Source organism: Capsicum annuum, chromosome 8, assembly GCF_002878395.1.
Source record: "Capsicum annuum cultivar UCD-10X-F1 chromosome 8, UCD10Xv1.1, whole genome shotgun sequence".
Lineage (NCBI taxonomy): Eukaryota > Viridiplantae > Streptophyta > Magnoliopsida > Solanales > Solanaceae > Capsicum > Capsicum annuum.
Genome location: NC_061118.1, coordinates 394,053 through 406,986, shown reverse-complemented (window position 1 = coordinate 406,986; position 12,934 = coordinate 394,053). Strand labels below are relative to the sequence as shown.

The 12,934-nt window shown below is 40.2% G+C and overlaps 1 pseudogene; it reads left to right on the top strand.

Moving 5' to 3' along the window:
• The first annotated feature begins 3,721 nt into the window (after nucleotides 1-3,721).
• LOC107878990 lies at nucleotides 3,722-8,905 on the top strand (annotated as a pseudogene).
• The last annotated feature ends 4,029 nt before the right edge of the window (nucleotides 8,906-12,934 follow it).

The following is a 12,934-nucleotide window of genomic DNA, read 5'->3' as shown; positions in this document are numbered from 1 at the left end:
CATTTCATCCAAAATTTTAAGCAATTGCCAGAGTAGCTCTGGACTTATAGTACTAAATAGTTGCACCCTAGTTTGTCAAAAATCACACTAGTAATTTAATATGCTTAAATCCAAGATGCTATATAAGTTGGCAGGAAAAAATTGAACTTTATACAGACTAGTATTAATGGAAAAAATAGACATCTTCTGTCACAACTTGAACCGGGGCCCTGGCCGTAACGGGCATCCCAAACCAACCAAGGGCTGAGATGGCCTCTTAGCCATATCTCATGAGCATAGTAATATTAGAAACCGCAGAAGCCAACAAACAAAATAAAAGAAGTTTAACGAACCATGAGATCAAGATTGTAAGTCAAAACCAAATCCAACAAAATAACAACCCAAATTTGTCTACTAGCCCTCTATTCTGAAAACATCCACTAAGTCGGGACATGACCTCGACTATGCCAAAAAGAAAATCAAAAGTACTGGAATAGTAAAAGACCGAAAGGAAACAAGGCCTTTCAATGATGGAGAGATCACCACTTCTCACCAGCTGACCAATGGAATAACGACTTACTTAACGCTACACAGGCTCACAAAAAAAGCCCTCTGAACCTACATCATGAAACGATGTAGCGTCCGGGGATGATCAGTACGGCGAATACTGGCATGCAACCCAAGGAAAGGGATAAATATACATTTACCAAAGAATCATCAGTCATAAACTACATGTCCAACAATCATAAAGATGATGAAATGCAGGGGCAGGGGGGAAGGAACATGCAAACTTGACCCTTTTGAAAATTTAATCCTGAACCATGTAGCTTGCACCTACCTTTAGTCACCCACGAGCTATATAGGTCCAGTTTCCCCCACCAGAGGGCCCCCAATTCATGTTGGGGCATCCGTTCCCCTCCTCATCACTGTAACACTCCACAAAAGACGTGCATGTATTAGCTCCTAGTAGCATGCTTAAAGAGTTAAAGAGTACAAAAGTTTTCTAAGTGTTAAAGAGACTTAGCCTCATTTTGAGCTTTCAATTTTTGCGGATTTTTTTGATGACCTTCCCGACCTCCGTTTCTTGATATTATTGTTGATTCACGATGGGGCAAGTCGATAGTACATAATAGGTTAGTTTCGAGATTTTTGGACCTCGTTTAGGGCACGTTTGGATGCCCAAAATAGTAGCATCATGCGATTAGCGTGCATCGCATGGTCCATTCCACCCCTGGCACCATGCGATGCAGCATGGAACGCACGCTCTAGTTCGGTGACTCGCATGCTCTGTCACACGCACCTGGGAATTTTAGCCTTTTATTCTGTCTCATTAAGGGTATATTGGGTATTTTCCATCCCATTATCAGCTTAAACGGGATTATACTCCCAAGTGACCACATTATTCATATTTTCATCAAAAATTCACAAGAACACTCTCTAGGGTTTCAAACTAAAAACCCAAATAACTCAAGATTTAACCGTGGGTTTTCAAGATTGATTGAAGATTTGGAATCCCCAAATCGTAGGCTTTAAGAATATCATCTACTAAATTTCTAAATTGAGGTACGTGGGATTTTGATACAAAATCATGGGCAAAGAAACCTTCTTTAATTCATGCTAAAGATTTAGAATCATGATTTTATGGAAAGGGTTTGAATTTTACCATTACTAGCATGTTTTAGAAGCTTTAATTAATATTGTTTGGTCTTTAGGCCTTCCCCCGAAGTGAATTGAAATCCTATGTATATGTATGTATGTGTTTTAATGTGATTTTTAAATTGAGAGCATGGCTCACATGAAATTCCTCTTTTGATATGATTTATCCCATTTTTCATATGGTATGGATTGTTTTGAAATGCATCTTGAAAAGCATGATACGAAATGGATTGATTTATACTATGACATAAATATGATTTTTTAATCAAAAGAGAGGGCTGTTTGTATTGATAAATATTGAATATAAATATCTAATGGAAAGAGTTGCATGGTTTGACAAAGATTTCAGGACCACCACATTGTTATTGAAAGAATGATAATGCTTGCATAGTTTTGACTTGTGCTTTCGGAACATGAAATCTCTTATACTATTTGCATGTTTGGGTGGTCTGAATTGAGTTTTTGATGAAAGAATCATGCATGAAACATTATGTCTTAGAAATAGGACTTGCAAGTCTTGGTGTGACGACACCAACTCAGATAATGCCATGTTAATTTAGAAAAGAATAGAATGCATGTTTGAGATCAGATTTTCAGATTTTAAAACTAGAATGATGCATGTTTCAGAACAGACTAAAATTGGGCATAAAGAGAGCTTAGGTGGTTCCCCGAAGAAGGCACGAGTTCAAACAACTCATCGCACAAAATCGTGATTTGCCGATCCGGGTATATTATTATACGCTGGCCTAGTGCCCTATGGCGTATCAGACTCAGACATTCCAACCCTTGCGGCGCACTTGGGTTAGGGGCTTCTCCGCCGAGTCAATGGCGGATTCCATATAGCCTGTGGAATATCAGACTTGTAAGGGAGAGCCACCTAACTCAAAAGTAATACAGAGATCAGAAACTGCATTGACAGAAAGGTTTTATGATTATAAAAAATGCCCATGTGTTTTGAAATTTCTATCATATATGATGTTTTATGACTAGCTCTCAACTATTTTATTTATATTAAAAGCTTTATTTTAGATTGCTCTACGTACCAGTACATCTGTATTGACCCCCTACCTTCCAGGTTTTGACGCACAATCTAGGGGTTCTGATAAGCAGTAGATTTCTTCAGATAGAAGTGCAGAGTCCAGTCGGCCTTCTATATTTCAGAAGGTCTATTTATTTTCAGACATTTATCGTTAGTCGTGGTTTTGGTCTACTTGGGGCCTTGTCCCAGAATTTTCAGACAGTTGTTATTAGTCATGTAGTAGAGATTTCGCAGACGATTTTTCAGATGTTATTAGAGGGTTTGGATTTCATTTTTCCATTGTTGAATTTGTATCGGACTTATGACCATGATTCCGTTTCGTTATATTTTTCCTCATTCCCTTATTGTGTATGAATGGTGTATATGATTACAAGTTAGAAGAGATCTCGGGCCTTTATGGTTCGGGATGTCCGTCACGGCCAGAGCCCCCGGTTCGGATCGTGACAATCACATGTCCGAACCATCTTAACCCCACTTTCCTCATCTTGGCTTCCATTGAATAACCTTATTTCTAATCCTATCTTTCCTAGTACACCCACCCATAATTCTCAACTCCGCCACCTTCATCTTTTGGATGTGGGGCTTTCTTGACAAAGCCGGTCTAACCACCACTATGTACAGCTTGCCTTTAAGTTTAAAATTATCAACAATACATCAATTGAACACAAATCTATTCTCTCTGCATTTATCCTAATTTCTGATTATTTTTACATAATATGATAACTTTTAATATTTAAATAAACATTTGAATCGATCTTGATATATTCATTGGTGTGTGTATTTGTTTGTTTGAGGGTTGTTAAAGGGAACCAAAACAAACACCCTTTTGTCTAAACTTGACTGAAACAGAAAAATGCATTGACTTGACAATGTGAACTACTCATAGTTTGCTGCATTCATTAGTGTGACACATCAAATGATCAATTCTAAATTGCCATTTTTGCACTATATATATACTTCATCAACATTATTTAATAGAGACACAAAGCAAACATTTCTTGATTCTTCTCTACAAACTTTATTAGTTTTCATCATTTTAGTGCTGCAATGGATTGTGTAAAACTTGTACTATTTTGTATGATATATCCATTTCTCTGTCAACTTGCTTTGTCCTCATCCTTACCTCATTTGTGCCCCAAACATTACCTCATTTGTGCCCCAAACATCAGGCTCTTGCTCTTCTGCAATTCAAGCACATGTTTACCATCAATCGTAATGCTTCTGATTACTGTGGCCCTCGTAAACCGAGAACTCTTTCATGGAACAAGAGCACAGATTGTTGCTCATGGGATAGAGTTCAGTGTGACAAGACAACGGGACAAGAAATTGAGCTTGACCTCGCTTGCAGTGGACTTCAAGACAAATTTCAGCTCTCCAGTCTCAAATGGCTTGATTTATCTTATAATGATTTTTTTGGGTCGCTCATTTCACCTAAATTCGGTGAGTTATCTAGCTTGACACATCTTAATTTGTCGCGTTCAGGTTTTACAGATGTAATCTCAGCAGAAATCTCTAACCTTTCTAAATTACAAGTTCTTCGTATACGGACTGATGACCTGTATGGGCTTAGACTTGGGCCTTACAATTTTGAACTATTACTTAAGAACTTGACCTTGACTCTGTGAACATCTCTTCCACCATTCCTCTAATTTTCTCTTCTTCTTTAACAACTCTACGGCTTTCACGCACACAGTTACGTGGGGTATTGCCCGAAAGAGTTTTCCAGCTTTCCAACTTGGAATACCTTGATTTATCATCCAATTCCCTAACTGGTCCAATTCCATCCGACGTACGTGGACTCCAAAACCTACAATACCTCTTCTTGTCATCAAACTACCTGAATGGGACTATACCTTCCTCGATATTCTCCCTCCCATCACTCTTTCAGTTAGACTTGAGCAATAACTCTTTCAGTGGCAAAATTCAGGAGTTCAAGTTCAATAATACATTGGGATTCGTTTCTGTAAAACAAAATCAGTTACAAGGTCCTATTCCAAGGTCACTCCTAGACCAGCAGTACCTATTTCTTATTCTTACCCAAAATAATTTCAGCTGACAGATTCCTTCAATCATCTGCAATCTGAAAAGACTGATACTGCTAGATTTGAAAACAATCATTTGAACGGAACAATCCCACAATGTTTGGGTGAGATGAGTGGTCTTGAGGTTTTGGGTTTAAACAACAATCGTCTCAGTGGAACAATTAATACAACTTTTAATACTGAAAACCGACGCAGCATCATTAACTTTTACAGAAATAAACTGAATGGGAAAGTTCCGCCATCGTTGCTCAATTGCAGATATTTGAAATTCCTTGATTTAGGCAACAATGAGTAGAATGACACATTTCCAAGTTGGTTGGGAGGCCTTCCTGATTTGCAGATTTTAAGCTTGAGATCAAATAAGTTGCACGGCCCTATAAGTGATTCAAGGAAAGACAACTTGTTTGCTCGAATTCGAGTCATAGATCTCTCATCCAATGGATTTAGCGGAAATTTACCAGTGAGCCTCTTTGAGAATTTCAAGCCATGAAAATCATTGCTGAGAATAGTGGAACCCAAGAGTATATAGCAGTTGATTATTCCGGTCATTATGCGAATACTTTGATAGTTACAACAAAGGGACTGGATCAGGAACTTCCTCGAGTTTTGACTACATATATGATTATCAATCTCTCAAGGAATAGATTTGAAGGTCATATTCCAAGCATTATTGGAGATCTCGTTGGACTCCGTATGATGAACCTATCTCATAATGGCTTGGAAGGTATTATACCAGCATCATTCCACCAATTGTCTGTACTTGAATCGTTGGATCTCTCATCCAACAAAATAGGCGGTGAAATTCCACAGCAGCTTGTATCCCTCACATCACTTGAAGTTATAAATCTCTCTCACAATCATCTCGTTGGATGCATCCCCAAAGGAAAACAATTTGATACATTTGAGAACAGTTCATACCAAGGGAATGATGGATTGCATGGATTTACACTAAGTAAAGATTGTGGTGGTGATGATGGCTTACAACAAGCGATAACTCCAGTTGAGCTGGACGAAGAAGAAGAAGATTCGCCAATGATCAGTTGGCAAGCATTTCTCATGGGCTATTGATACAATAAATACAAGAGAAACACGAAATAACTCCAAAAAAGTCCACAAATCTTAAGGATCCGAGGACCTTTTTGGAGACCACTCTCGGATTCGCTATCAACAAGAAGAATACAAGATACAATGATGTATATATCACCAAAAAATAGCTACAAAACACGATGAACAACAATAACACAAGTTTTGGATTCAATAAAGGACCCAAAACAGTCCACTACACAAGATAACAACAACAAAAGTAAAGGATAGATAGTGAGACCAAGATTATTACAATATTAAGAACTAAAGAGTGTATTAAACTCAAAACCCCCTAATGAATGTAATAATCCAAACCACACTCTTACGGTGACTGCCAAGGGAATCAACTCATCTCAAGATTCACCGTTTCCAAGTAAAGATCAATATTAGCTTTTCCAAGCCCTAAACTAAGACTACCTAAAGTGTTCTACTCTCAAGAGAGAGGATTTGTGTTTCAATCTTTCATTCTTCCAAAAACAAACTAGTGAAAAGAAAACTAAAGAGGCCTATTTATAATATATTACAAATGAAGATAAAAAGACCACTTTTCCCTTAATGAGAGGGGCTGCCATGGTGGGTAAATATATGTAACGCCCCGCAATTCATGCTACAATATAGACCATGATTTTGATGCATTGTTAATCCCAAAGCCATAAAATCCTTTGCCGATATGGCATGTTAATTATTGTGTGGCATGTGAATCCACTCAAGCTTGAATTTAGACCATAGAGGTCCTTCAACTCAAGGACGAGTTGAAATTATTTCGATCGACTAAGTTTTAGTGGATGTTGTAAAGTGTGTCAGCTTCCATCGACCATAACTCTCTGTATATATCGAATTAGGAAGCCTACTATATGTCAAATGATAGGTATTCAAGTTATCTTTCCAACGATACTAATTTGGATAAAATCCGACACCCGAGCAAGAAGTTATGGCCTTTCAAAGTGATAAGCGTCGCCTAAATCGTCCATGGCCACTGGAAAGCATAGGCAATAGCCTAGGCGGCGCCTATGAAAACACAGGCGATAGCCTAGGCAGCGCCTATGTGAACATAGGCAATAGGATGGGCGGTGCCTATGTAAAGAATTCTAGGGACTAAAACACTCCGTGTTGGGGACAAAGTGGTCCTTTTCCACCCTTACTTAGCCCTAAAACACGAGATTTAGTTCCAAGGACCCCAAAATACATATTCTTTCATCAAAAGTGCTCAAGGATTCCCCTTAGGGTTTCAAAATAAAAACCCAAATAGTTCAAGATTTGACCGTAGATTTTCAAAGATAATTACATATTTGGAATCACCAATCCGCAAACTTCAAGAAACATCTATTATCCTTGGAAATAGAGGTACGTGGGGTTATCCTAAAATCTCATGGGTGTAGTTTTTATGAACATGCATGCTTTTAAATGGGGGGTTTTCAATCAAATGCTAATAACTTGCTTTCAATATGATTTCTAAGTCATTTTTCTTTATGTCATGGGAATTGTTTGCCTATATACTACTGTAGTTGAAACCATCAAATTCTCGTGATAATGTTTCAATACTCCATATTGTATTGTGATCAACAAAAGAGAGCATGAATTTGAAATAAATATTGTTCACCACTTGTAAATGATGAAGCACCTTGATTTTTACATGATTATGCATATGTAGATGTGATATTGATGACTTGCAAGTCGGGTATGATGATACCCTACAGAACATGATATGTGATTGAATCAGATGAAATTTGAATACATTGATTTTACATGAGAAAGGTGGATGCCCGAAGAAGGCGTTTGAGATATAAGGGCTCATCACTGGAAAACGTGTTTGCCGACACGGAATATTGGTACCAGGCTAAGTGATCTTGCGTACTTGACTTCATGTCATTCCCAAATTGGGACTGTAGGTAGGATCCCGAGCTAAGTGATCTTTGGCACTACCATGGGTCGAGACACCATTCTATGTGAACTTGTGTGTCTCTCCCTCACTTATACTCTAATATCGGTGGCAACCGAGGTTCGACAGTTGGTGTAAATTATGTAGGGTATTCCACCTAGCTTAGTTGTATTTCATTATTGTTGAGAAAAAACTATTGCATTACACCCATGTGTTTTCAAATGGTTTGATACGAAATTGCTTTATCATGGCTCTCAAATATATTTTGTAAAAATATTATGTTTTGTTTTGATATCTCTGCGTGCCAGTACTTTTGTGCTAACCCCCTCCCTTCTCCAACCTCTCAGGTTCAGAGGCCCAGTCTAGGGGTCAACAGAATCAGTAGATTATTCAGAGTTGCAGAGACAAGTGGTGAGCCTTCTACATTTCGGAAGGTCTTATGTCCTGTTGTCCTTTTATCTTATATTCAGTTTTGGGATCTACTGAGGGCCTTGTCCCAATTTATATACGGTTATTTGACTCAGTCATTTGTTAGAGATTTTCGCAGATAGTTGTTTAGAGGTTAATAGATGTTGAGGGAACCTTATCTCTCCGTTATTGTTTCTTTTCATATTTATGACCATGTTTCCGAATTATTGTGTTTTTCCGCATTACTTTGATCATATGAATTAGGTTCATGATTACCGGACAGATAGGGGTGTTTCGGGCCTCCATGGTTCAAAATGCTCATCACGGCCAGGCCTTCATTCGGGTCGTGACCAGCTTGGTATCAAAGCATGGTTCATGGTCCCAGGGTGTCTGCAAAATCGCGTCAGATAGAGTCTTATTTATGGGTGTGTAGCGCTCCATACTTATAAGCAGGAGGCTGCTAGGTATTTAGGAAATGTTTCCCTTCTTTGTGATTTAGTTCGTGCTTCAGAGTCTGAACTGTCCCCTAATCAATGATCACTTGTGTTTCAGAAACACAGTTATGCCTCCACGTTGTATCATCAGTCAGAATGCTTAGACAGATGAGGTTCGTCCCACCCATGGGATGCGGACCCGTAACAGGGCTCACACTCCAGAATTTGTCCCTCCAGTACCAACCAGTTCACCTCAGGCTCCGCGGACTAATGCTAACCGTTCCCCAACTTCTCACGGAGATATTTCATATGCAGAATTCAGACGATCCATTCATATGCTGACACAGTTGGTAGCTAACCAGGCTCAACGATCGGAAGGTGTTGGGTCTGCATCTGTTACGTCTGAGGCTAGTAGAGTCAGACATTTCATGAAGATGAACCCACCTAAATTCACTGGCACCAAGGTGGAGGAAGATCCATAGGTGTTTGTCGATGAGATGGAAAAGATCTTTAAGGTGATGCATGTGGATGAGGTTGAAGGGGTGGAGCTAGCAACCTATCAGCTCAAGGACGTCGCGAATTAGTGGTATGCAGACTGGGAAGATGAAAAAGGTGAAAGTGCTGAGCCCACAGTTTGGGGAGAATTTGTGGAAGCTTTCCTTGATCGATTCTTTCCTATGGAGTTGAGGGAGACCAAAGAGAAAGAGTTTATGAATCTGAAGCAGGGCAGTATGAGTGTCCAGGAGTACACTTTGAAATTTAATAAACTAGCCCGCTATGCACCAGAGTTGACTAGTAATATGAGAGCCCGGATGAGGAAATTTGGATTTGGCCTTGCTGATAACCTGGTACTTGAGTGCCAGGGGGCTATGTTAAATAAGGAGTTAGACTTTGCTCAACTGACTGTTCATATGCAGTAGGTGGAAGAGAAGAAGAAAAAGATTGCTGAATCTAGAGAGAAAGACAGACAGGCTAAGAGAGCTAGATCTGCGGACCAGCACTAGAGTCAGCCGCAGAGTGGTAACTGGGGTAATAAGTGGTCAAAGAAGAAGAAGTTTTGGAATAATGCACAGCTAGCAGCCAGCGCCCCAGCACCCAGACCACCGATAGACAGACAAACTCAGAGTTTTCAGACTCCTCATTGGTCCAAAGCTTTAGGTACATAGTCTCAGGGCAGTATGGCCTAGCAGTGTCGTACTTATCCATTGTGTGAGGTCTGCGGAAGGAATCATCTAGGAAAGTGCTGGTTTGAGGGGAGAAACTGCTATACTTATGGCAAAGTGGGTCACCTTTAGAGAGATTATCTTTCTGCTGGAGTAAATACCTGAGGTGGGGGGGGGGGGTAGGCTAAGTCCTAAGCCGCCTCCACAGCTTCTTTTCCTAAGGGTGCCCTTTCAGCTGCAGAAAGCGGTCGCAACCGGTTATATTCTTTGACTAACTGCCAGGAGGTGGAAGCTTCACCAGATGTTGTCACCGGTATGTTACGAATCTTTTCTCGTGATGTTTATGTATTGCTTGATCCCGGGTCTACTTTATCTTATGTGACCCCTTATGTGGTTGTTGGTTTCGGGTTTGAGCTCGAAGTTATTGTAGAACCCTTCTCTGTTTCTACTTCTGTAGGTGATTCTATTGTTGCTAGAAGGGTGTATAGAAATTGTTTCGTGTCTATTCATAGTAGGGAAACTGTGGCAGACCTTATAGAACTGGATATGATACATTTTGATGCCATCCTTGGGATGGACTGGCTCCATTCATGTTATGCCACCCTTGATTGCAGAACCCAAAAGGTCACTTTTTCTTTTCCGAATGAGACACCAATTGTATGGGCAGGGAGTTCCGTGGAACCTAGAGGTCCCTTTATCTCTTATCTTAGAGCCCAGAAACTTATCTCCAAAGGTTGTATGTATCATCTAATCCGAGTAAAAGATTCAAAAGTTGGAAACCTTCCTATACAGTCAGTCCCTGTAGTGAATGAATTCCCAGGAGTCTTTCCCAAAGATCTCCCAGGGATACCCCCTGATAGGGAGATAGATTTTGGTATTGATGTGTTGCCAGACACTCGTCCTATTTCTATTCCTCCATATAGAATGGCTCCCACGGAACTAAAGGAGTTAAAGGAACAGCTTGCAGACCTCCTAGAAAAAGGTTTTATTCGTCTTAGTGTTTCCCCATGGGGTGCACCTGTGCTCTTCGTGCGAAAGAAGGATGGGTCCCTTCGGATGTGCATAGACTACCGTCAGCTGAATAAGGTCATGATTAAAAATAAATATCCTCTTCCTAGGATTGACGACCTTTTTGACTAGCTTCAGAGTGCCAAGTATTTTTCAAAAATAGACCTTCACTCGGGTTATCATCAGTTGAAAGTTAGGGAGTCAGACATACCCAAGATAGCCTTCCGAACCTGATATGGTCACTATGAATTTCTAGTCATGTCCTTCGGGTTGACTAACGCCCATGCAGCCTTCATGGATCTTATGAATAGAGTGTTCCGTCAGTTTCTTGACTTGTTCGTCATTGTATTTATTGATGATATTCTGATCTATTCTAAGAGTAAAGAGGATCACGCCAATCACCTCCGCATTATTCTTCAGACCCTTAAGGATCATCAGCTGTATACCAAATTTTCTAACTGTAAATTCTGGTTAGATGCTATTGCCTTCCTGGGGCATATTGTGTCCCGTGATGGGATAAGAGTGGATCCCCATAAAGTTGAAATAGTGAGAAAATGGACCAGACCCACGACTCCAACCGATATTCGAAGCTTCTTGGGTTTGGCGGGGTATTACAGAAGGTTCGTAGAAAGTTTTTCTTCCATAGCTGCTCTGCTTACTAAACTAACTCAAAAAAAAGACTAAGTTTGCATGGTCTGACTTGTGTGAAAACAGTTTTGAGAAGTTGAAGGACAAGCTGACTACTGCTCCTGTTTTGACCCTTCCCGAGGGTGCAGATGATTTTATGGTTTATTGTGATGCTTCCCATTTGGGACTTAGTTGTGTATTAATGCAGCGTGGTAAGGTAATAGCTTATGCATCTAGGCAGTTAAAGGTGCATGAGCGCAATTACCCCACTCATGACTTGGAGTTAGCAGCCGTGGTGTTTGCACTTAGAATCTGGAGGCACTATCTCTATAGAGTGCATGTTGATATTTATACTGACCATAAGAGTTTACAGTATGTTTTCTCGCAGAAAGAATTGAACCTTAGGCAGAGGCGTTGGATGGAGCTTTTGAAAGACTACGATATGAGTCTGCATTACCATCCGGGCAAGGCAAATGTTGTAGCCGACGCTTTCAGCAGGTTGTCTATGGGCAGCCTTTCTCATATAGAAGAAGGAAAGAAAGTGATGGTGAAGGATATTCACCACCTTGCGACTCTGGGTGTGCGACTCTTAGATTCTAAAGATGGAGAGGTGATTGTTCATGAGTTAGCTAAGTTATCTCTTTATGCTGAAGTTAAGGAGAAGCAGGTTGAAGATCCCATCTTGATGCAAATCAATAAAGATGTGGGTCAATAAAAGGTTATGTCATTTGAAGTTGGTGGCAATGGTATTCTGAGATTTCAGGGTAGGTTGTGCGTTCCGAATATCGATGGGCTATGGGAAAAAATCCTTAATAAGGCGCACACTTTGAGGTATGTCATTCTCCCAGGCTCTACTAAGATGTACCATGATTTGAAAACCTTGTATTGGTGGAATAACATGAAACGTGATGTAGCTGATTTTGTGTCAAATGTTTGAACTATCAACAAGTGAAGGTAGAACACATGAGGCCAGGTGGTACTTCCCAAGAGATAGCCCTGCCTTTATGGAAGTGGGAGATGATAAACATGGACTTCATTACAGGACTTCCGACATCTCGAAACCAGTATGATTCTATATGGGTGATTGTAGATCGGTTGACCAAGTCAGCCCACTTTTTACCTGTGAGGACTAATTATTCGGGAGAGGTTTATGCTAAGATTTACATTGAGGAGATAGTTCGATTGCATGGGGCACCAATGTCCATTATATCCGATAGAGGTACGCAGTTTTCATCTCAGTTTTGGAGATCCTTTCAGAAGGGTTTAGGTACACAAGTGAATTTGAGCACTACTTTCCACCCTCAGACGGATGGGCAAGCTGAGCGTACCATTCAGACCCTCGAAGATATGTTGAGGGCATACGTCATTGATTTCAAAGGTAGTTGGGTAGATCACCTGCCACTGGTTGAATTCGCTTACAATAATAGCTACCATGCCAACATCAAGATGGTCCCTTTTGAGGCTTTGTATGAGAGAAGATGTAGGTCTCCGATAGGATGGTATGAAGTGGGTGAGACTCAGTTGTATGGGCCTGATCTTGTTCATCAGGCGATGGAGAAAGTGAAGATCATTAGAGAACGACTCTGAGCAGTCTTGAGTCGTTCTCTAATGATCTT